Below are 25,538 nucleotides of genomic sequence, written 5' to 3'. Positions count from 1 at the left end.
TAGCTAATCACTTGAGTTATTTCATTAAATTTTCATGGGGATGTCCACATGATTTAATTTAAAATAACATAGCCAAAAGAACTCAAGAGAAAAGTCTCCTTAAGTAAATATAGGAAACACTATTCGGTGCCCTGAAGGAAATTTTATACTAACATTAGTTGTCATTTAGTCATTGAGGAAACATCAACTCAAGAAGTTGGTCTGGGCGTTAGTCTCATAGGGCTGCAGAAACTGAATACCACAGTGGAGAGGCTTAAATGACAGGCATTTATCGTCTCACGCTTCTGGAGGCCAGAAGTCTGACACCAAGATGTCAGCGGACCTGACTCCTTCTGAGACTGTGGGAATCCGTTCCGTGCCTCTCTCTAAGTGTCCGGTGGTTTGCTGGCAACCTCTGGCATTCCTTGGCTTGTGGCAGAATCACTTTGATCTCTGCCTTGACCTTCACCTGGCATTCTCCTTGTGCATGTGACGTCGTGTCCAAATTTTTATAAGGACACCTCCCTAATAGCCTCCTCTTTACTTGACTGCCTCTGCAAAGACTCTGTTTCCCAAAAAGATCCCATTGTGAGGTCCTGGGGCTGAGGACTTCAACATGGCCTTTTGGAGGGACACAATTCAACCCACAGCAGCCTGGTTTCACAGGAGATACTTTAAAGTTAACTGCCACGGGTCCAAAACGGAAACCATCCCCATTTCTTCCATTTGCGCTGGGATATTTACGAATTTAAGTTACCATAATTTTCTTTACAAACCCAGAGATGTCACTAACAAGTCTGATTTTAAAATTGGGCGACCAGACTTGATGAGGTTTGCGGCTATAGACGTGCCTGGTGCATAGGAAAGGTCCACCGCTTGCGTCTATAGATGTTTATGGCGTACAAAGAGTTAAGTGAATTTAAAATCGAGTTGCTGTCACAAAAGGTAAGCTTTCCTTCCTTTTACGACTGAGTAATATTCCCTGGTGTAAATGTACCACAGCCTTGTTATCCCTCATCTACTGATGGGCACTTGGGTGGCTTCCAAATCTTGGCTGTTGCAAATAACGCTGCAATGAACATAGGGGTGTATATATTTTTTCAAGATTTTTAAAGTTACAGTTTCCTGTAGTCAGCAAAATCGTGATTTTCTTCATAAATGGGAAATGAAAGCCATGATCTGTCACTAGCTCGCTGATGTGATTGGATCCTTGCCTAGTGCACACTCTTGAAAATGGAGGTCGAAGTCCCATCTATTAACTGTTACATTTTGGGCCTGTGTATGGTTTCTTGTTCATTAAACTGTGAAATCCCCTGGTCGGAGGTTGCATCTCTGAATTATTGATTAGCTCTCATTTTAACTGGAACTTTTTGGAAAAATCCAGAGTTCTAATCCATAGAGGCTGAAACTATTTATCTATAATGTTCAGCCTTTCTTTTCCCGATCATGTGGGGGTATGTTCACATTTACCTTATTCAGAGAGTGAGTTTTAACCTGCAAAGTATTTATTAAAAAATCATCTCTGTCCCCATCAAAGGAGCAAAGGCTTTCCAGGAAATAAGAAAAAAACTAACCTATAGCATTTATAGATAACCAAAGGATATGGAATACTAGATTGTTAGAACTCAAGTTCAAAATGTTTTCTTCTATTGAATTTTTATTGGTGAAATAGCAGCAGAGGGAAAAGGCAAGCCATATTCAATTTTATTGTTAATTTTCTCAGGTGTGATAACAGTGTTATGGTTATCTAAGATAAGGACATGCATGCTGTATCTTAGGGATGAAATGTCAGCATATTATCAACTTACTTTCAAGTGATTCAGCAAACACACACACACACACACACACACACACACACACATTCTTGAGCTTAGAACTTAGATCTTGTACTATTTGTTACACTTTTCTGCATATGTGAAAATTTTATAAAAAGTTGTAGAGAAAAAGGGATGGTGAAGATGGAGAAAGGTTTCTTCCACTGGTAACTTTCCCCCTTACCACTTGTCCTGAGCCTACCATATCCAAGGTTCAACTCTTTGCTCCTCCATCCACCACCCCAAAAGAATATAGGCTCAAAGCCTTTTACAATATTGTTGGTGAGTAAAAACATCTACATTTACAAATTATTTTCCACTTAATGGAATGTTTTGAGGGTTAAATGAGCTATTTGAGTGAGGTGCTTAGAACTATGCTTGGCACAAAGTATTTTGTTATAACAGCCCAAATGGATGAACAGAAATTGGTTTATATTACTTGTACCAGTAAAATGAACTAATCGGAGTGGCTCATCTCTGCTCATAAATCTGCGGTGGAAAAACAAATGGAATGTTTGCCAGCCCCAGGACAGTCTGTCTGTCTTAGGAGGAAAAGTGACTAAATTGTGTGTCATAATCAGAGATAGAATACTAGGCCCTTGTGGTTTCTGCCCCACATCCTCTCCTTGCCCTGTGGAGCCATTGCCCCACCATTCTCTGAGGCTGCCTTTGGGGTCAAAGTTTACAGAATAACTCCATGTGTATAGGCCAATTGGCACCTTCCATCCTTCTAACCAGAGGGACTGGCTTCCTGATAGTCACAGGACATGAATTCCGCCCTTCACAGCTAAGGAGATTCAATCAGCAGGCGTTCGTTATCAGGGAAGCATACGTTCTTCCTTTTCCTGTTGGCATCTATGTGAAAAGACAATGGGGCTGGAATTGTGGTAGACATCTCATGAGCACATGGGTCTAGAGCAGCCGTGGGCAAACTACGGCCCGCGGGCCGGATCCGGCCCGTTTGAAATAAATAAAACTAAAAAAAAAAAAGACCATACCCTTTTATGTAATGATGTTTACTTTGAATTTATATTACTTCACACAAACACTCCATCCATGCTTTTGTTCCGGCCCTCCGGTCCAGTTTAAGAACCCATTGTGGCCCTCGAGTCAAAAAGTTTGCCCATCCCTGGTCTAGAGCAAGGACTGAACACCAAGGAAATAGAACTGAGAAATCCAGAGACAGAAACTCCAGCCCAATGAAATCATTTGACCCTGGATCAAGCCATACCTGAAGCAGAAGGTCCTTCTGGGTACTTCAGTTTTGTGAGCAAATAAATTCCTTTTCCTTTTCTTATTGGTTTGAGGTAGGGGTTTTGTCACCTGCAGAAGCAAGAATCATAAGTAATACAGTTATGGGAAGTTGGGTTTGAGGAAAGGTGTCAGGTAACCCATTAGATGAAAAGGCTGAGTTACAGAGACAGGTTGTAAAACTCCAGTAAGCACACGTTCTCCTTTCTTTGAAATCATAAAACACTTTGCTTCTACAATTGATATGGCATGTATCACATATTGCCTTGAATTGCAATTACAGTTCTTGTGTGGTGGGTACAAATTTCACAACCATAAAACTCCGGTGTGCAGAAATGTAACTTTCTTTATTGTTTTATAATTGAGCTTAATTTAGCTCACAAGCCCTCATTTCTGCTAATGGCAGATAACTTAATCTTGCTGATTGCAGGCAATTCTGTCAGTCCTGGTTTAAAACACGGTTTCTTTTGAGGGAAATACTTAGTTAATTCAGGAATCCTAATCCCTTCACCCCCAACCTTTCCCTCGGGGGCGATCTGTGTTCTAGCAAGTGTGGCCAGGAGGCAACATGTCTGGTCTAGGAGCCAACCTCTGACTCCCCCCGCCCCCCCACCCTCCCCCACCCCCGCCGACTTCTGATTGATTCATTGGCACTGACTGCTCATTACTGCAGGCCCTAGCCACACACAGCTCTTAGTTCAGCCCCTAGAAACTCAGCCATGCTCTCCATCTAGGTCCCAGCCTGGGCTGCCCACACAGTCTCTGACCCCACAGCACAGTTGTTTCCCCGACAGGTGCATCAGCTGTCAAGTCTCCGCTCTCCTTGGCATCCCACTGCAACATTTGGGGACCCTGGAGTCCACATCCTGCAGCAGTGAGGGACACCAGGGGATGGGACATCTCAGTGTCTGGTGGCCCTAAACCAGCTCTGCTCCCATTTCTGTGCTACAAGAACCACCCATGGGGAGCCAGGGCATTCAGGGAGCCAGACCTCCCCTCCCCCCACCCCCGACTCACAGACAATCTGCTTTGCTCTGGGGCTGCAAACCTCCATGGGAAGGGGGCGTTTGATCTCAAGAGCAGGTTCAGAGCCTCCCCCTCCCCTCACCCCTCTTGCCTCCTGTTTGTGAGCTCCACATTCCTCCCCCCCCCCCGCCCCCCCCCCCCCCGCCCCAGGCCTACCCAAGAAGGACTCTTGGTCCTCCTGTGTGCTGTGGGCCAAGTACTTTGCTCTGGGTGCCCCCAGGCTAGCCCCTGATGTTACTTAAAATAATGAGCAAAATATTATTACTTGAAATAACAATCCGTCCTGTCTCACCTGTGTGGCTCTTCAACATAAAATCCTGGCTTCCAAGACCAGGTCTCCACTCCCAATTCCCAGAAGTTCACCCCAGAGCTCCTGTTGGAGAGTCTGGTGACTTGCTCTGGCTGCCTCTTTGGGGCCAGATCCTCCCTGTGGCCTCACTGTGCGGTTTTAGTGGAGGAAGTGCTGCAGGGCACAACACAAAACTACAAAGGGAGTTCCTGGGAAGGAAAGGCGCTGTGGGCAGTGAGAGCCGGCTGTTCTTCCAGCCATTGGAAGCACCTGGTCTGGCCCTGGTCTTGCTCCCCTGTGGGCATGCGGTGGTCATGGACTGTTGACTTTGCTGGCCTTTTGACATCCTTGCAAGGGCCAAACTCCACCCACTGTACTGAGAAGCACATCTGAAAAGGAACTTTCTGGGCTGTGTGAATGTTCTTTTTCTTTAGGCCAGTGGGTCCCTGGGCGGTCACTGTTCTGCTAGCCTCTGAGAGTTGGCCCTAGTATTTTCTATCAGCAGCTTCCTAATGCAGGAACCGGCACGAAGCTCCCTGGAGAGGTGACTTGGGGTGTAGTGACCCCTGTAGCACTCTTTCGTCCTCAGTGTTGTGGGTTAAATTGTGAGCCCCAAAGCTCTGTGGACACCAGACCCTGGTACCTGTGAAGGTGGCCTTTTTGGAAACAGAGTCCTTGCAGATGTAAGTAGTTAAGGATCAGATGAGATGATCCCACATTAGCGTGGCCCCTAAGCTCTATGGCTCGTGTTCTCATGGGAAACGGAGAGGACATTCATGGACACAGACACACAAAGCACAAGCCACGTGACCGTGGTGCCAGAGACCGGGGTGAAGCATCTACAACCCAGGGAATGCTAAGGATTGCTGGGGCCACCAGAAAGTAGGAAGAGGCAGGAAGGATTCTTCCCTGGAGCCTCCCTCAGAACAGGGCCCTGCAGACACCTTGATCGTGGACTTCTGGCCTCCAAAGCTGTGAGACAGTAAATTTCTGTCATTTCAACCACTCAGTTGTGCCACTTTATAGCAGCCCTGGGAAAGGAATACACCCAGAAACCTCACTCCTGCCCCATGTGTCTCTCCTCAGTGCTAGTGTCAGATATCCTGCAGGCCGGGACATTGCAAGAATCCAGGGGAGGCTAAATAGAGGATGTTCCTAGCCTGGTTCCCAGGCTGCTCTGAGTCCCTTTCCTGCACTGCTTCCCAGGCTGCTCAGGCCCAGATGTCCTCCCCTCTCTGAGAATGCTGCCTGCATCCTCCTGCCAGTCCTGCTTCCTCCCTCCCCACTCCAGAGTGTATCACTCCAGCCCTCCTCTGCCCAGATTATGACTCCCAGGGGTGGATACTTTTTCCCAGCTCTCCCCATCCTCCTGGGTAAGGCATGACCTAGGCAGGGATTCTGAACCTTCAGAACTTGTTTAAACCCAGCTTCCTGGGCCTAACTCCAGAGATTCTGACTCAGTGACTCTGGGGGGGAGCCCGAGAACTGGACCCAGCATTTCTAACAAGCTCTCTGGTGCGGCTACTACTGATCTAAGGACCACACCGTGAGACTCACTGGCCTAAGTTAAGCGATTGATGGGATCTCGTGGCGTCTGGGCAAGACTGATGTCCTGAGAGGGCAAGCCTGCCAGGAGAGGTGTGCGGAAATTCATTTCATGCAAGACTTTTGAGGTTCAGCTAAGAATGGAAAGAGTCTGTGTGATGGGTTGAGGGAGTCAGGCTGGTGTGTTTGCCAAGGTTGGTCTCTGGGCCATGGTCTGTGTCTAAGCTGGAGGAGCGAACAGCTGTGGGCAGAAGCCCAGAACTGTTTGCTCCAAAGTCTCTGAGACAGAGAGGTCCTTCAAGCCATTCTGTTGGGCAAAGAAGACAAAGCATGACTCAGAAAAGTAGGACATTTTCCTGTATGCCTGTGCATCTGTGTGTGCACCTAAATCTGTGCATGTGTGTACATGTGTGCACACTCATTTGGTCATGGGCTTGCCAAGTGCTTTCCACTTTATCTGTGTAAGACAGAGCCACCACCAGGAGCAGCTTCCAATACAAAAGCCAAGGTAGCCCCACCCAATACACACACACACACACACACACACACACACAGAGGCACACACACTGTTTTGTTTCTATTTGAGGTTTCACTCTGCTGTGCAGCAATCTATTTTTGTATGACAGCCCTTGCCTCCTGATTTGCAGTTCCTGACTCCTTGGGGTTTACTCTTTCCAGCCTTGCTCCCCACCCAGCAAAGCCCAGTGTTTCATTTCGCTCTGCCTTGTCTGTGTCAATTACACAGAAGACGTTTTGAACCTTCTGTGCTTTTGTTGTTCTAGTTGCCTCTGATCATGCTCACAGACACGCCTGGCCCGGAGACACCACCTCTATGCAGCCTACACTGTGCTGCGCCGTTTGCCAGCAGGTGGCAGGTGTTCACCCTTCTCCCTTTCATAACAAATTCTAGGGAGATACCAAGTGCCAATCCATCCCCATGTGTGGCTTCCTCCTATACGAGTGACAAAGAAGGGGCTGTAAGCTCAGAGCTGAGTTAATTACATTCCTATTTCCAGCACATTCACGTCATCATTCTGTCTGAGATGCGGCTTTCTTCACCTACCCTCTCTCCATCTCCTCCACGGGTTCCTACTCTCTCAATAAGTGTATCTGCAGGAGGTGCTAACCGCACTCTACCTGGACCCCTTCCCAGGTGGTGCACCTGACAGCTGGTGCTGGTGGGTGCTGACAGCTCCCGCTGCCCTAGCTCTGGATGGTGACAGTCATTCACTGCAGGGAGTTCCTGGCTGAGACTTACACACTAGGTGGGGGGAGTGGGGGGATAGGGGGGTAGGGAGTCCCAGCCAATGACTGGCAGATAAAGGGTACAAAAGGTCAGTCCTTTGCCTTAAGGTGGGATTAATGTAGGATGTGTCTTATGTCCCAGAGCCCTCTGGGGATCTTTCTAGACTTTCCCCAAGTCCACACCCTAGGTGAACTTCTTCCCCTGCCTATTTCACTTCCTTATCTCCTTTCTCATGAAAGTCCTCTCTTAGAGCATCACATATATCTGAATCTTGTCTTGGTCTCACATAGAATATGTAGTGTTGCTGTGTGTGTGTGTTAGGCAACTTGAAGAGTTACTCTATGAACTCGCAGCCTTTCCCTTCCTTCCTATGCAGCCCTGTCTACCCAAGTCTATCCCTCCTGCTGTCCATTCATTCATCCCGTCTGCTTTAAACAAGTTCTTTAAAGAACTGCTGATTCTTTCTGCCGTGAGGGTGCTTCATAGTGTGTGCTACCACACTTAACTGGCCACCTCCCCAGTGAGAAACTCTTTGATTGCCTCTTCTTCTGCGTGGCCACAGGCAAGACCTTCATGGATATCCTTGAATGAAACCTCCTGTGATGAGTTCTCTGAATGGACAGCTGGGAGTGGATCCTGAGCCCCAGGCATGTTCAGGCTTAGCTCCACGGGGTCTTACACACAGCTCCCGGGCAGCTGCATGAACCCAGAAGCAACACGCCTGTTTCCACACATCCTCTCCAACATCAGGGAAGGTCTCCCCTTCCATGTGTTGCCATTCTGACGTCGGTTTTCCATCATTGTATTGTTTTCATCTCCATTGCTAATGACTCAGCATCTCTACTTATACTTGTTGGTTATTAGTGTTTCTTTTTTTAAACCAAGGATGATCTTAAGAAAAAAAGAACTTTGTTTATTCAAGACATTAATGCCTTGTTGCTTTATACAGTGAAACTATCTTCTTTGAGAGGGCCATCTGTCTCTTTTCTCTGTTTACTAAGTAGAAATACTTAAGAGCTACTGCCTTATGCTCTCATTGTTGTTCAGAGATATTGATGACATAGCTCATTTATATTTCACTTGTCCTTTATTGCAGTTCTCCAACCAGGACTCAGGCATGAGTCCATAGGGACATGGGTTAAAGGACATTAGAGTTACAGAGACCATTTTCACACAATCATGCTCACTTTTCATACTGAGCTATTAAGCCAACTCTTATACCCTGTCTCTCTCTTCCATAAGCTTGAGTTCTTTTCCTGAAGCTTTTTAATCCCTCATATACAAGGACACCTGGTGGGCCTTTCCCCTGAACTTGAGAGGTGCCTTGACTTGCTTGAGCCTCACAAAAAACACATGTTAGCATGCCAAGCTGGTCCCCATACTATAATGTAAACAACACGAGTTTAATTCCTCAGCAGACCCTCCTGAGAGGAACTTTTCATTTTTGTGTGTCTCAATAGGTCCCCAGTCATACACTGCTGCTCTTAGAGTTATCAAACAATATTACAGCCAATGCCCAGGTGGATACACAATGCTGAACAGCATGATCTACATTCCAAGGGCTGGGAAGGAAGGTTTATTATTATTATTATTATTATTATTATTATTATTAACTGGGTTCCTTTGGGGACTCCTGGTGGGATCTCAAAAGATGATTTTGTGCACTGGTAGCTGAAGCTCTGAGTAAGAAGAATTCAAGGATGACCATGGTTTTCTACATGGACAATTGCAAGAAGCCCACATAGTAGGTTCTCAGAGTGGTGGACACAAATACTTGGACTTCTTTTTTCTTCGAGCAGGAAGTTCTTCCAAGGTTTAAATCTTAGAAGATCCCCAAAATGTCTCTGAAATCTACTCCCGAGTTACTAGTTTATAAAGAAAGTCTCCAGAAGTAGGGATCATGGAAAGGACCATCCTACAGTTAATCTGAACTGACATGGCCAATGAAATGTGACGACTCCAACCCTTGACATGACAGTGAGAGTTTCTTCTGCTCTTCAGTACTATTTCTCTGTCTCTTAAGTTGGTGTCTCTGGTTCCACATTTCCAATGTCCAACTAACTCATGTCCCAGCACCTCCTCTCTCCAGTTTGCTGCCCCATGTCCACCAGGGAGCTAGGAAAAAGATCTCACCATGATTCTGGAGGCACTGATGAACACTTATGATCACCACAGAGACCCTAAAAGGGTAGGGACTGGGGTGAGGCAAGTGAGGCTAAGTCATTAAAATCTGAATATTTTACTCATCGTGAGTTCTTTTTTAATATTCATTTTTATTTTTAAAAAGACTGCAATAGGACATTATTTATCTTGGTTACTGAGGTTTATTTATTTATTTATTTATTTATTTTGCGCTTCTATAAATTTCATAGCAAGTCCCTTCTTTGCTACAAATAGAGGGAGGATAAAAAAATATCACAGCTTTGACTGAAATTTTGCTTCATGTGAGAGCCTTAGAAAAAAACAGCATTTTGAGATAGGTAAGGGTATACCTAACATCTACATAAATATTGACAGAAAAGAACATATTGAGAAACACGCCCTGAGAAGAAAGAGAAGATACAAAGAAGGTCAGTTTGAGATTGAGATTTCTGAGGGGCGAGCTGTCCAGATGCCTTTCTGTGTCAGCACTGCATAGAAGACAATGTGTGTTCAGTTTCCCCGGTGGCCTTCCAGGTACATTATGAAGACAATTAAAACCCATATCCCAGACCTACACAGCTTTCAGTGATTGGGCTCAAGTTAATCAGTGGGAATTGAATGAAACCGCTTGTTCAAGTAAAACTGATCGAACTCTTGATGAGCAAAAATGGAAAACTTGACCACCAGTCTTTACTTCCTTTCCTCAGGGGCACTGTGGTGTGAGAGTACCCTCATTCCTCCACGCCAAAGTTTTATAGATGCTTTAGAAAGATGTAATTGGTAATTAATGCCAAATTTACACTGTGGATATAATGGTTTACAAGTCCATGGTTTGTATTTTGCTGTATAGAGCTATTCTTAAGTATTTTCTCAACAATAAGCAGTTCATTCCAACTGAATTAAATTCTTTTTAATGAATCCATTTGTTGTTCTTATATAATTCTAAATTATTGAAATTCTTCAGTATGGATCCACGAAAAACTGAAGTAATATGATCCAACAATGTAAACAAAAAAGAAGCTTATTATGTTTTGAATATATATATATATATATATATATATATATATATATATATTACTACTAGAATCCCATGACAACTCCATAAATGCCAAATAAATTGATTTGGGTAAAGATCTAGGATACTTTCCATTTATCGAACTGCAAACAGATAGCAATTTAACTTATTTTGATAATTGGTATGATTTTTCTTTTAACTAATCTTTCCCAAAATGTATTTCTATGTGGATTTCATGTGAGTGTGAATCTATAAAATTGACCCAGATTCTCTCTCAGCAGTAGAACTGATCTTTTTTTTCCTGTGTCTTGTAACACACATTTGTGAACTTGCCTGGTATAATTGAAAAGAAATTCTTCATAGACCAGGATTATTTGCTAAATGTGTTTCTCTTTGAACATCAGTGGACTATACACCTAAATGCGGGGTGAAAGTGAGAGAATTTTCTTGACCATGATATTACTTTAATCTTGCCTGTTTCATATTCTTTAGAAAACCCCAACATCCCTAGAGCATTCCCACAATGGATACGATCACTACACAATTAGCTATAACAATAAGAAAAGCCCAGTTTCTGGAGAAACTTTATAAGATTCTTGATACATAATGTGTTATTCTCTGAACAATGTTCTTTGTTATTTGAAATCAAGTTTTCTTAGGGACTTGTTCATATGGTTCCCTCTGTGTCTTCAGAAGAATGAGTTGGCAAACAAACTTTACTATAGCTGGCAGTCATTTAGCGCTACATTAAATGACTAACCACAGCTGGGGGCTAGCTTTTCCCCATTGCCTCCCTGAAGATAATTAGGGTCTTGGAGAAATGTGTTACTGTCTGTTTCCTGGGTCCAGCCAGTGTGCCTCAATGGTTGAGCATCGACTTATGAACGGTTTGATTCCGGGTTGGGGCACACGCCCGGGTTGTGGGCTTAATCCCCAGTAGGAACTGTGCAGGAGGCAGCAGATCAATGCTTCTCTCTCATCATTGATATTTCTATCTCTCTCTCCCTCTCTCTTCCTCTCTGAAATTAAAGAAAAAAATCTGTTCCCTGGGATCAAACTTATTAATAAGGAGCCCTGTTGGCTCTTGGGGAAAGAGTTCTCTACTTGTAATGACAAATGCTACTCTAGAAGGATATGACAGGCAAAGGAGGAGAATGAAAGAAGAGGTTCCCCAGTTGGGTTACCAGCTATGAGAGAATGTGTCATTAGCACCTGGATAGGGTTTTGAAGGATGAGCAGGAGGGAGGACCTTCACCCAGCTCAGTGATGCCATTGTCAGCAATCTCATACTTCACAGCTATGGCTTATCAGTGACCTTCAGACAATCACCCCCTGGTGCCTGCCTTCCTTGTCCATAAACAAAGATGTGCCTTCCTGGATGTGTAAGCTGCTCTCACCTCCCACAAGGATGGCCCCTCATACAAAAAACAGTCGCCTTTGCTGAAAGGTGGGGCTGACCCTGAGGTACAATGTCCCTCTTGGAATCAGGTTGAGTCTGAGACTTCAGCTGCAATTGTGCCTTTGCTTGCCATCTGCTTCTCCCAGATTGGCCCCGCCCACACCATGCCCACCTCAGTGAATCACTGGGCCTGAATCCTTGGCTCAGGATGTCCGGGGAGGACCCACCTCAGACAGAATATATCAGAACAAGAATTCTGGGAGGGGCCACAGCAGCTGCGTGCGTCAGAAATTGTAAGTACTATGTCAAATGAATTCATACTGCATGTGAAAATACTTTGTGAAGTGTTTTGCTATGCTAACAATTATATCATGTTTTCAGTTTATAATTGTCTTTCCAAAGGGCCTTGAGAGATCTTTCTCAGCATCATTCACCCTGCCCCTGCTCATCAGTGCCCTTACTGACGTTCCCGGTGGCTCCAGTGAGGGGAAGAGTGGGTGGGGCCAATGGAAAGAGATGCTTAAATATCTCTGTGACAAAACATTCCTTTACTTTTTTTGATTCAAGGCTTTTACTTGGTCCACTGGAGACTTTTCAGAGCTTGTATGTTACCACTCTGCTTTCTATCACAGAGTTCTTTGTTTTATAAACCCACCTCCTAACCCTCTCTCCCCTTCAAAAAAAACAAACACCCAAATTTCTTCAAAGCAGCTTTTTCCGTTCTGTGGATCTAGAAAAAAATGGTGGTAAGTCAGAAACTTCTCTCTGATGGTTATTTTATCTTTTGGCACTGGCCCTTGGAGATCAGAGGCCAGAATCAGATAGAGCGCCTCTGGTCCTCCCGGAGTCGTTCAGCACTTACGTAACACCCTGGCCGCTGTGCCAGGCGGTTGCAGGTTGGCCACTGTCTTGATTTAATGCCCTCCTTCGCTGTGGTCCATTTGCCCAGGCTCAATGAGCCATAAAAAACAGATCCTCCGGCGAGCTGACAGTCTCTGCTTCAGAGATGTAAGGTCAATGGGGAACCTACAACAGCTGATTCTCTTTTTATTCAGTGTATTACGAGGAATGGTCATCAGAATTAGTGATCCATTTTAGGGGAAGGTGGGTAGAAACTCGGGCCCTTTACACAATTTCTCTGGGTTTAAAATAACAATTACTCTAAACTCTATTCTTCCTCTAGCTCCCTCTCCTCTTCCCTCTTTCCCTCCCTTCCTCTTATTATTTTTTATTGAGAAAAATATTTAATTTACTCAGTTTTCCTTACAGCCGAAACTCTGGGAATTCAAAATTAGCATCCTTGCCCTTGAGCTTCTTATAGACCCCAGAAATGGTTTTAACCTTGTGCTCCATGTTGTTCTTCTGCGCTTTGTCCAAATGCACCCTTATGAGCCGGCTGCGTCCAGCTTCACAGGGATTCCCTTGCCCACAGTTTCACTTGGGAAACCAAGTCCTCCAGGATGGCATGCACGGCGGTCAGGTTGCGGCTCCTCAGATGCTTTTGCTTATTCTCTGTCCGGCTCTTTGCCCGTTGGCGTCGGCAGAATTTTCCTTGAGCGATAAAGACCAGGTGCTTCCCACTGAGTGTTTTCTCCAGCTCACGCAGCAGCCGGACTTGAATTTTCTGGAAAGACTTGAGTTGAAGAACCAGAACAAAGATTATAACAGCTTTTCAACCACCTCCAATTTCAATTTCCTTGGCCGCTGTGATGTTCAGCTCCTATAGCTGGGCCTTGAGGTCCGAGTTCATCTCCAGCTCCAGCAAAGCCTGGGAGATGCCAGACTCGAACTCATCTGGCTTCTTGCCATTGGGCTTCACAATCTTGGTGCTGGAATTGAACTTGGCCTTCTCCTGGGTGAGCGCCGGCCTGAGAAGAGGCCTAGGTCTCTGGAGAGCTCCTCAAACTTTGTGGCGGAAAAGCCCTCCCTTTCTATCTTGAATTTGACTACAGCTTTATAATTTGCTAGAAGTTTAGTGTGAATTCAGAAGTGAACTTACAAAAGTTCAATAAAAATTTTAAAAATCTCTTGGCAGCGCAAGCCTACAAACTCTTCCATGCAAGCCATTCTGAGCCACTGCTCACCTGCTGGAGGCAAGGCTGTTAAAGGCCTCCAGTTTCAGGAGAGAACAGGTGCTGGCCCTTCAATTGCAAACTGTCTGACTTCGGGCAAATGTAATCCCATGAATCTCAGTTTTCTCAGGTGCAAAAAGGAGATAATTATGCCTCCTGTGCTGAAAAGGAAAGAGACATCGCTCTAGCATGTAACTAGCATATAATCAGAGCTTAATAAATGACAGGCATCATCATGAGACAAACGCATGAACAAAGGCGTTAGGGCTGGGAACAGGAAAGGAAAAGGAAATCTTTGGGGAAAGTGGGGTTTAAAAAATGTAGTCTTCTTGGAAGTGGGATTGAAATGATTTCTTGGAGTCTATCATTGGGAAAGAACCGGGTGTGTGGATGTGGGTGTGTGGGTGGGAGGATTGGGGGGACAGACCACAGCCAGATCAGAGGGTGGTGATCATTTTGATGGCCTCTGCTGAGAAGGTGTCAAAGGTCAGCAGTTCAGAGTTGCTGGGGATATCCCTCCAGTGTACATGGGATTCCCCCCACTAGCAATGCTCAGCTGAATTGGGTCAGAAAATGGGAGTTAACATTAACAACAACTCTTTATCTCAACACAGCTTTATCCCCAATTCAGTTTCTTCTTCTCCTCCTCCTCTTCCTTCTTTGTATAACCCTCTACATTAGGGAACTATTTTAAAATGCTTCTCCCGGTCAAAAATAGAGTCAACAAGTGCTTCTTGGAGCATGTCAAGCAGACGGTCTTCCCGAGGCCAGGATACAAGTGCTGTTGTTGCTGTTGTTGTTTTATGACCTCATTCCATCCTGCCCGCAGTCAGAGATTGGTAGCTGACAAAGCAGAGGGCCCTGTATGGGGATTTAGCCAGAGTCTAGATGTCTTGAGCTGGAGGCAAGAACAAGAAAGACCTAAGAAGGTGAAGGATGCGGGAGAAGGAACTTTGTTTCGTCTGTGGAAGCTGCACCAAAATGACAACTCTAGCACAAGCCTTGTCAGCACACACATGTTCTGATCCTCATGGTGGATGTCAGAAGTGTGGGTGGAGTGAATTTCTTGACAAATTTCTCCCTCTTTACACACGCCTCTCTGCTTCCCTTTTATAAAAATCAGAACCATTCCAGAGGGGATGCCCTAGAAACTGGCATGTCCTCATTCCTTTACAGACAAATTTGAAAAGACTGAAATACTGAAATACCCATGACGGGGAGAGGGGAAGACAGCGAGAGAGGGAGAGAGAGAGAGAGAGAGAGAGAGAGAGAGAGAGAGAGAGAGAAAGAGAACTTGAAAATTAATCACCAAGACAATGGTGAAAATTCACCACTAGAAAGTCTGGCTTTTAAAGCCTCTCCCTTTCCTAGATTCAACTTTTTAACAAGAGAGGTTAAAACATAGTACTTTAAAAAGAGAATTTACAAACTAAGTTGGTAGGATAATCCTAGCACGTCTATGCATTCACCTCCCTGCCCCCCCCCCCCATACCAATACAGCTGATAAAATGTTTTGAATAAATGTACGTAGGTATTGCATCTCTGGACAACTTTGTTAGGGTGAAAGGTCACCTAAGGTTAGTATCACAAACTGGACAATGATTAGTACACCTCAAATTGATTTATACTATCAAATGGAGAGTAATTTTAGTAATTAATACAACTGCTTAATTCCCACATAGTTGAAGACTTGTCATGTATTTCTCATTAACTTGTAGTAAAAATGGTAATAAAAAAAAAGATCTCAGTCTGAACACAGATGTGATTTTAGTTGATATTAAAAAATAACCTCATTAAGACTCACATTTGTTAATGACCTTAACCGTCACAGACATTGGCCAAAGTTTGAGCTTGAGTCAGTGTGCATGTATTGATTTATAAACCTGTGTTGGATTGTTTTCCAAGCAGAGTAATTGTATTCAGCTGCAGAATTCAATCTTTGAATTCCAAAACTTTGTACCCAGAGTCAGTAAATGTCAGCGGTGAAGGTAATGGGCCATAGAAAGAAAATTCTCATCATGGAGGGATGGGTGGCGCCATCTCGCAGTAGCCAGGCCTGTGAGTCTGGTTTACATCAGATGCTCAGATTCTCTGTGTGGCGAGGCTTTGCCAACATAACCATGTCTAGGAAGACTGGACTTATTCCTTTCCAGCACTTAAAAATCGTATCTTATGTATTAATCTCCTGTGAATGTTTTAACGAATTACCACAGACGTGGTGGCTTAAAATGATGCAAATTTATTCTCTTACAGATGTAGCAGCCAGAAGTCTAAAATGGGTTTCAGCAGGTTGTGATCAAGTGTGGAATTCTCTCCAGGAATTCTCTGGGGGAGAATTTGTTTCTTTGCCTTTTCCAGGTTCTGGTGGCCACTTCTATCCCCTCTGCCCGTGGCCTCGTGGCTCCTGTCTCCATCTTGAAAGCACATCGCTCCAGTCCCGGTGTCTGCCATTACCTCGCGTTCTCCTTCTCTGCCTTCCTCTTACAAGGTACTGTGATCACCCTTAGAGCCCCTCAGCTCATCCAGGGAATGCCCCATCTCAAGAGCCTTAACTTCCATCTGCAAAGTCACATTTTTCTTGAAGATGACATTCACAGGTTCCAGGGATTATTTTGTTTACCACATCTTAGAACACAAATTATTAAGTTTGACCAGGATTACCACTACCACTATGTCCTTTTTTTTTTTTTAATTAGAAAGGGAATTATAGAGAACTTTGTATTTTATTTAATCAAATCTCTTAAACTAAGAAAATAATATGCTTATGATTAAAAAAAATTAACCAATACAAAAGGTGTGCCAGGGAAAGTGAAGGCCTTTCACTCTAGACTAGGTTGGCCTCGGTGGCCAGTTGGCCACTGTATACCAGCCCCAGACCCTTCCCCAGAGCTAACCATAGTTACCTGTTTTTCAGGTGCCCTTCCAGAAAGTTTTCACATATATAGTGTATATTTTTACCATGAATGAAAAATGCTATACATGTTGTTCTGTTCTTGAACTTTCCAGTTATTTTATCTTGGAACTCTTTCCTTGTCAACACATCCAATTTTATCTTATTTCTTTTAACTGTTGTGTAGTATTCCGTTGAATGGATGTACCATAATTTGTTTAAACATTTAAAAAGCATATATATAAGAATTTAGATTAGTTCCAGAATTTTCTTTGCCGTTACAATGTAATCTACATATTTATATGTGTATTTCTTTATATATGTCAGTAGTTAGTTGCTGAGCAACATTCCATTATAGCAATATACTACAATTTGCTTATTTTCCCCCCTGTTGGTAGATATTTGATTGTTTCCAGGTTTTTACTATTATGAATAAAGCTGCTATAAAAATTTGAATGTAAGTCTTTGTGTGGACATATTTTCATTTCTTTTTGGTAAATACTGGGAGTAATTGGAATTGTTGGGTCATGGTGTTTGTATATGGCCAACCTTAGTAAATGGCATCTAATAGTTTTCAGGAGGGGTTATATAAATTTACCCACCTCCCAGCACTGTGTGAGAGTCCAGCTGTTGCATATTCTTGCCAACACCTGACATTTTTCCATGTTAGCCATTCTGATGGATGTATGATAGTGTTTATTTCATTGTACTTTCAGTTAGCATTTCCCTGATCATTAATGTATTTGAGTGACTCTTCACATATTTACTCACAATTTGGTTATCTTCTCAATGAATGAGTTACCTGTTGACATGTTTTTCTTATTGTGCTGTTGGTTTGCCTGTCTTGTTCGTACTGATTTGAAGAAGTTCTTTACATATTCTGGATCCAACTTCTTTATTAGCTATATGCATTGAAAATTAACTCCCTCTCTGTGAGTTCATATTCACTCTCTTAGTGGTGCCTTTTAATTAACAAAAGCTCTTAATTTTCATCAATTCCAGTTTATCAAACTTTTTCTTGTCAGTGTGTTGCTGTATTATTTTATGAAATCTTTGCTGTTTCAAGGTCAGACTGATATCCCCTTATGTGATCTTCTAGGTATGTAAGTGGAATCAGCTCTTGTGTATGATGTGAGAGGGTAAGATTCATTTTTAAAAATATAACTATTCAACTGACCCTGTACCACTTACTAAAGGACCATCTTTTCCTTGTGATTGTAATGTTACCTCTGTCAATGAAATGAACACCAATTTGTGGGTCTGTTTCTAGACCCCCTGTTCTGTTTAACTAGATGTGATTTGATTTAGGAAAAAGAAAGCATGTGACTTTTCTCTCATCTGAGTGCCTTGAAGCAAATTTGCACCATCAGAATAATTCTGTTTTGATCAGGATATGCCTAAAGAGTTATTTTGAGTTCTTGCTCCCTTCAGTAAGATGAAGTGCTTAAATTAAATCATAATTAGATTCTCTGACCCTTTTTCAAGATCTTTGGAAGAAATAAGCCAGTAACAGCTTTAGAGTAGAATATCCTGTGAGAGCTTCTGCCTGAGAGAAATGAGGGCTGGGCCTCTGTCAGTAAGTCAGGAGGCTTCTCCAGCATTCCTCCTCCTATGGTGTCCCAGCATATGTCTTTCTGGCTCAAGATAACCCTGATGGTTCTCCAAGCCAGTTTCAAAAAACCCCATCTGCTCATTTTCATCTTGGCTTGTTCCGTGTGCCTCTCCCTCCAAGGCCTCTCCCCTGCTTTTGGTCTCTAGAAAGTGAATCCCCTGTCTGATATCTGTGAGAAAGCCTCTCCTAATCCTGGCAGCCTTATTGATCTTCCTCCTCTCTGAACCAAGGGCTGCTATTATCTTGAATCACCTGTTTTGGCCTTTGTATCATTACTAAATATTTCAAAGGTACTTGTCATGTCTCTCAAGCTGAAAGCGCAGCTCTGCAGGAGGTCAAGGCCTGCTCTTACTCAAAGCAGTTGATCCATAAATATTTCAGAAAGGAATGGTGGGCACGGAGGCAGTTTAGTGGTGGCAACTGGGAGTCACCTGCTTTGGGACACGGAGAAGAGAAACAGGAAGGTCTGATGCCTTCGGGGGAGCCAAAACCCTGTCCCCAGTTTGGATGCCTGGTGGTCTTTTGCCTCTAACATTTTGGTGTCAGATTGCCCTAAACACTTGCTTCATGTTTCCAAATGTTTGGATCAGAAAAGAGACCCACTTTCATATGGGATGGGGCGGGGCATGACCGGGGTGAGGAGAAGACAACTCGCGTTTGAGAAGGAACTTCTCTCTGTTTTTTAGCTGGAAATGGAAGCAATGCTGGCGTTCTCCTCCCTTTCGGAAAAAGCCTGCAACCAGGGAAGGTGTGGGAATATGAGGGACAGGCCAACACCACCATCTCCAGGCTTCACAAAGCCGCGTCATCGGAATAGACAAACCATCACATCTGCCGGATGAGACGTCCTTTTAAATAGATGCTAAACAGGATCGGTGTCATGTGCCTTCAGCATAATGTGACAACTGCCTGCGCTGGCTGATTTACTCGGAAAAGCTGTTGAGTTGCAGGCTAAGTGAGACAAATATGGAAGGACATTCCGGTTGTTTGGGGATTTTTGTCACTTGCTCCTGACAGATGTTCTTCCTTGAGGTTTCTGGCAGAATGGAAGGAATGACCTGAGACTTGAAAACTTGAAAAAAAAAATATTGCCACCCTAGTATCCTCTTATTTAGTGACTACTAACAAGTGTGCAGTGTAAAAATAACCCCCCTGGTGTAGTTTTTGGGAGCAATTGGAATAATTTGTACTCACTTGCCTGCTGACAGTGGTGGGTTTGCTGTTTGTTATGGGAACATTCCAAGGGACCCATTAATCGCCCTTTGGATACCCCTTAGGTACCAAATGGAAATGAACAGAAATAAAGTTTATGGCATAGTGCAGTTCTGATAACAAAAACCTGACGACTCAATTTTTAAAACCTTAAATTCTCTCAGCATTCTTTGAGTGGAGACGAATTTCACCCAGCAAGGAGTCCAGGCCATGCAAGTCTTCTTGACCTTTGCAGGCCTTGTCAGAACCTTCCATATTTCCCACCAAAGCTAAGTCCCACTACACTGGCTTATAAACCGTTACTCCTGGCTGTTCAGGGGCCACTCCTCCTAGAGTGCTCCTGCATGCACATTAAGTTTTTCTTCAGTTGATTTGTCTGTTGTTAATTAATTCGCAGCCCCAACCACTCAAACATAAGTTGACACAGGAAAAGGTTTCCTCCCAACAGAAGGATATGAAAAATCCAGTGGGGCAGTATTACAGTGACAATATAGTTGTGCTGAGGGGTAAAAGCAATACGTAGTGATGGAGTAGCTGGCACATGCTCCTTTCCTGCACAAACTCTCATCTCTCATTGCCCTTATCCTTTGCCACTGTGGAGCACTCATCAGTCTTTGAAACACCTTCAACTCCACTTTTTCTCATATTGGTCCCTCTTCAAAAGCTCCAAACCTTTCTCTCTGCTAAGGATCTCCTTCTGATAACATTTAATGGCTTTATCTTGACAACTTCTCTATTGCTTTCTGCCAGACAGTATTAAGCACTCCTTTCTGTGTTCCCTTAGCAATGTGACCACACAATTGCCCCATCTATGTCCCTATCCACAGCTCTTCGTTCATTTAGCTATCTCCCCATTCTTTCATGTATCCATTGGCCCATCCATCTACTTATGTTTTTGTTCATCCAGCACTCCTTCCATCTACTCATGGAAGAAATATCTATCTAAACCCTATATGTGCCTAAGCCTGGATTTGACCTTCACATGGATCAGATTGATTTCATTTGGTTCCAAGGCCACAGAGTAGACAGCCAATTCCAGAAAACACCTCCAGAATGCAGCTCGTCATCCCATGTCAGGTTTTGTTTTAATCCTCACCAGAGAATGTTTTTTAATTGATTTTAGAGAGAGGGGAAGGGAGAGAGAGAGAGAAAGATCAATGTGTGAGAGAAACATCAATTGGTTGCCTCACATATGGGCCTGGACTGGGGATGGAACCCACAACCTGGGTATGTGCCCTGACTAGGAATCAAACCCAGGACTCTTTAGTGGAATAAAGCTCTAACCAACTGAGCCAGCTGGCCAGGGCTCATGTCAGGTTTTATGTTGGCTTGGAAGAACCCATCCGCAGTACCTTCTCTGCTCACTTGCCCTCTTGACCAACGGGGAGCTGAGAGAGAAATGCTCAGTTTGAATTTTAGATTAAGAATCTGGAAATTCTAGGGCCTGTTTCTTCTGACTTAGAGACACCTAGAATCAGTGCAGGGGAGTCAAGGTCGGGGCCATCAATGGGATGCAGTTACTTCCGCGGATTTTGGCTTTAGGATGGTTACAGTGCAGAATCATGGATATTTTACCACCAAACTGATATTCAATTACCTTTTTTTAATTTGTAGTCTCAAGAACAAATGGACTGTGGTAAGATGGAATGAGAACAAAAAGCTTTAGAAAGTGAAACCAGCACTTGGACACGGAAACACCACAAACTCCCAGCGGTTTCTAACTCAGAGTTCTCCCTTAGGTGCACTCCGTCATGGAGATAAAAAGAGCGCGAAGGCATCTTTGACTCCGCTGTAAAATTTTCTTTATTGGAAGGGGCTCGCACTCTAACTCAAAAGGTGACACCTTAACCACCGTGCTCCTCGTAAAACATTCGCTGGCTCCTGCTAACACTTGTCAAACCAGAAAGGTCCTGGCTCAAAATAGAACCCGAGGTTTTTTCCTGCTGATTTCCAAACTCCATGTGGCAATTGGATGCTCATGGTTGTTATGAAGAAAAGGTTCTGCCTTCGTGGTAGTAATTTCAGCCTGTGTTAACAGACATAAACATTTTCACTAAAAGGCAGGCATTTTTATTTGTTGAGGAATCAGGGTTCTTTTCTCTGACTCTGGCACCCACTACTCACAGCCGTAAATCAAGTGATGCACAGCTCATTCTCCCCTTCTCAATGGAGGTTGGCTCTCTGACTATTCCATTCATTAGATGTGGAGTGAGAGAAATGCACACTTCATTTTCTTTGTGGCCACAACCTTATTTTCCCTCTTCGGGTCTGAAGAAAACCAATAAACCTCCTATCTTCAAATTTTCAGAGGAGTGCTTTCCATCTAGCTGATTCTCAAATGCTTTTAAATGGAAAAAAAAGAACTGAAAACAGGCTGCTGTTTGGGTGATTTGCAAGCTCTCTGAAATTACTGTTTTTCTGCTTCACAGACTCAGTGATTGACAGTGCCTTCCCCCAGATAGTCAAACAGCTGGCATTGGCCAGGATGATGCCGCTCGAAATTGCTCATCTTTTTTTTAAAATGTCAGTTACTACTGAATGCAAACTAGAATTAATTTTTCATGGGCTAATGGTCTTGCATAGCCACAGTGTACCTGCTGGGTTTATGGACTTTGTAAATAACATCCTTTCTCTCTTTCTCTCTCTCTCTCTCTCTCTCTCTCTCTCTCTCTCTGCCATTCTTGGTCTCTTAGGAATTTTAGTTTTTTCATGCTCTTAGCCCCTCCTCATATCTGGTTTAGTTTGATAAGAGCAGATCGACTAGCCAACCTGGGGTGTGAGAAAACTCTTCGTAGATGGGGTCCAGTGGTCATAGTCAGCAACTGGTGCATTGGACTGGAGCTTGAGGTTTCAGCACAAGCCCCTCTGTCCCCTAGCTGTGTCCAGGGTGAGAAGCCATAGGCTGAAGGTCCTGTAGCCCATTGTACCTCCCTGTAGACCAAGGTTTCTCAACCTTGACACTATTAAATTTTGGCCTGAAATAATTCTTTGTTGTGAGAGGGGGGCTGTCTGGATTCATTGTAATACATTTAGCAGCATTCGTGCTTTTTTATCTCCATGACAGAGTGCACCTAAGTGGCTTTTATCCACTTCTTCCCCAGGATTGACAACCAAAAATGCCTCCAGAAATTGGCAAATGTCCCCTGAGTGGTGAGGGGATTGTCCCCAGTTAAAAACCACGACTGTAGATACTCTACCCTGTGCTCCTCGAGTGGAATCTCCAGAGAAAGTTGGGATGAATGAGAAAAGCGGAAAAGGAGATGGGGGAGGAAATCAGAAATGAGATGAACTCTGGGGTGTGGTAGCCTCTGCTGAGAATCCAGACTAATGAATTCACTGGTCACTAACCCTGGCTGCGCGTTGATATAACCTGGAGAGCTTTACAAAATACCCACTGTCTGAGCCCAGTCCCAAGATCCTGAAATAATTGGTTTGAAGAAAGCATCCTGTGTGATCGTGTGTGCATGGAACATAGCAGGTGCTCCAGTATTTCTCAGGCTGACAAGCAGAATATATTAGATCACTTACATAAAGTGTAAATCACCCCCTTCTCCCAATTCTGGGAATCAGATTTACTTTATGGCTCAAGCTAAAGAATTGCAAGAATCAGGAAACCAGAAACAATGAGGATGACAGGGAACCAGGGATGGCATTTATGACCATTATACAGAGTTCTAATAAGTATTCAATGAATGCCAACAACCACAGGAAAGAAGGCACAGGGTAACCACAAAACAGACGGGACAAGCAGAAAGCATAGTAAATTGGTAAACCTAAATTCTATCACATCAAAAAGAATATTAAGTGTAAATGGACTAAACACTCCAATTAAGAGGCAGTGGCCTTTCTGATTTGTCCTGAAGTTCCAGGACCACAACTCCAGCAGACTGGGGAGGTAATCAGCTCTTCATAGGCAAACCAATCAGAGGATGCGTTAGCTCACTCATCAGCAACCGTCCTAGAAAACAATAATCTTGTCCCAGTGGACAAGCCTGAGGACCTTCAGGAGTGGTTAAGTTGGAGACCTCAGCCATGGTGGTCTGTGCAGAGGGACGCCTGGCAGGCCTGAAGAGCTTCATTCTTTCTCAAGCCCTGTCAATTAAGGGGTTCATCTGTGAGATGTAGATGGTCACATCATGGGGACATCATCATCATTTCTGGATGTAATTCCATGTGTGTTTGTATCCACCTGCCCCTTGTCTCACAGTGGCCATGGGCAGCATTTTAGCTATCTATTCATTTTAAATGGAAATAAGAGTTAAGAGAAACTCCTTTAGGAGTAAGTTGGGAAATTATCATTAATAATAAACAACTTAGTGTTTTTCACTTTAATTTCTGTACTGAAAATATAATCAACAGTGAGGCAGTGAAGTATGGTTTTATTGATCCAGATAGCCTCTCCAACTCCAAAATCTCTTTCCATCCAGCCTAACACTACACCAGAAAGGTCATTATTAAATACTCCATACTGTCATTGACACTGCCTATTTATTCACTTAAACACTGTACCTGACTCAGGTACTATTTTCTTTGGTTAATTTTTTTTTGTTCATCCAACACTCATATGCTGGCCCGTATGCTGGCGTGGAATCCTTGATTACTGATCTCTACAGTCCAGTTTGCTCATCGCCATAAACCACAGAAGCGCCTGAGGGCACCTAGCATGCAGCTGTGCCAACCTCGTCTCTCAGACTGCTCCTGGCACCTGCAAATAGCCCACAACCCCATGTCTTGATTCTATTTTGAAATCTGAGATTACCACAAAATGAAACAGAACAGAATGTCTATTTCTAGCGTCCCCTCCTATCACAGAACGAGCAGTTGAGAAGTTCCTGAAGCTGCGGTCTCTCTGGCAGGGCAGAGGAGGCATTCATGCTTCCTGGAGCCTTGTTTACTTCTCCAGGAGGCCGCAGAACACACCTAACACTCTCCCTTCCTCAACTGACTCGCCACACTTCCCACACATTGTCTTTTTATTTATTTATTTTAACCCAAAGAACACTCTGTTCCCTGCTCTCCTTATACTCACGTTGGAGGCGCCACAGCAAGTTGTTGGACACAGGTGGCTATTACTAAATCCTGGATAACAAGCACACAGCTCAACCCAGAGCTCCCCCTCTCCCCCTGGGAATTAGAAGGGTTGGAAGATATAATGCCATGCTGAGGAGGTTGTGGGCGGGACATCTCCTCACATAAACATTAAAAATAAAATTAGAATAGACATCCCATGATTCCTCAGCCAGGCAGAAGCAAAATAAGTTGCAATTATTATCCCTAAGTTCTCATGGCTGGTCTCCAAAGAATGACCTCATTCTTTCTATCTGATCGAACCATCCTTCCCAAAGGTTACCCTTATAGGTGTCCAGAACCAAGACCCGAAGAGTCCCAGTTCCTCTCCCTGGGGCCATGTGGGCAATCACATCAACCAGACCATTTGGCTTTAAATAGTCAGGGGTCAATGATGAGGGTCAGTGCCCAGGGCTCATCCTGGGAAATTGTACTGGGAAATCCTGGAATAAGTAGGGTTGATTGAACTTGAAACTGTGATGTCTAGCACCAATTTGTGTTTAAGGATCATAGGCAGAGCCTGGGCCCAGGAGCCAACCTGCATAGTTTCAAAGTCCTACCACTTACTGACACTCATAAGTTGAATAACCTCCTGGTGACTCAGTTTGCTCAACTGTAGAATGGGTGTAAGGTAGAATCTACTGTACAGTTTTGTTGAGAGGCTTAAGAGAGTTAATGCACGTCGTTTTAGAACAATGCTGAGCACAGAGATGCTATGACTGTTAGTTGCTGTTGTTATTTTTACTATTTTAGAAAACCTGCACCCATTTTTATTAAGAAGCAACATGCTTCAGTGGAAAAAAAGTTTGGGGCAGGGCACTGGGGACCTGCAGTCCCAGTGTCCACTCTGCCTGATGTTCCCCAATTTTAGGAGCCCATGCTGTCAGTCTGTAAACTGGGAGTAACGATGCCTGCTTTATGTGTGGATTTCTGTGGATTGCTGGGAAGATAGCATTAGACGCAAAGGACCATGGCCTAA

General features: G+C 43.9%; 1 pseudogene; it reads right to left on the bottom strand.

Annotated features, from left to right (window-relative positions):
• Positions 1-12,969: 12,969 nt before the first annotated feature.
• On the bottom strand, positions 12,970-16,229 carry LOC102437741 (annotated as a pseudogene).
• Positions 16,230-25,538: the final 9,309 nt, after the last annotated feature.

The sequence above is a fragment of the Myotis lucifugus genome, unplaced genomic scaffold (assembly GCF_000147115.1).
Source record: "Myotis lucifugus unplaced genomic scaffold, Myoluc2.0 scaffold_0, whole genome shotgun sequence".
Lineage (NCBI taxonomy): Eukaryota > Metazoa > Chordata > Mammalia > Chiroptera > Vespertilionidae > Myotis > Myotis lucifugus.
This window is presented reverse-complemented; position numbering and strand designations above follow the sequence as displayed.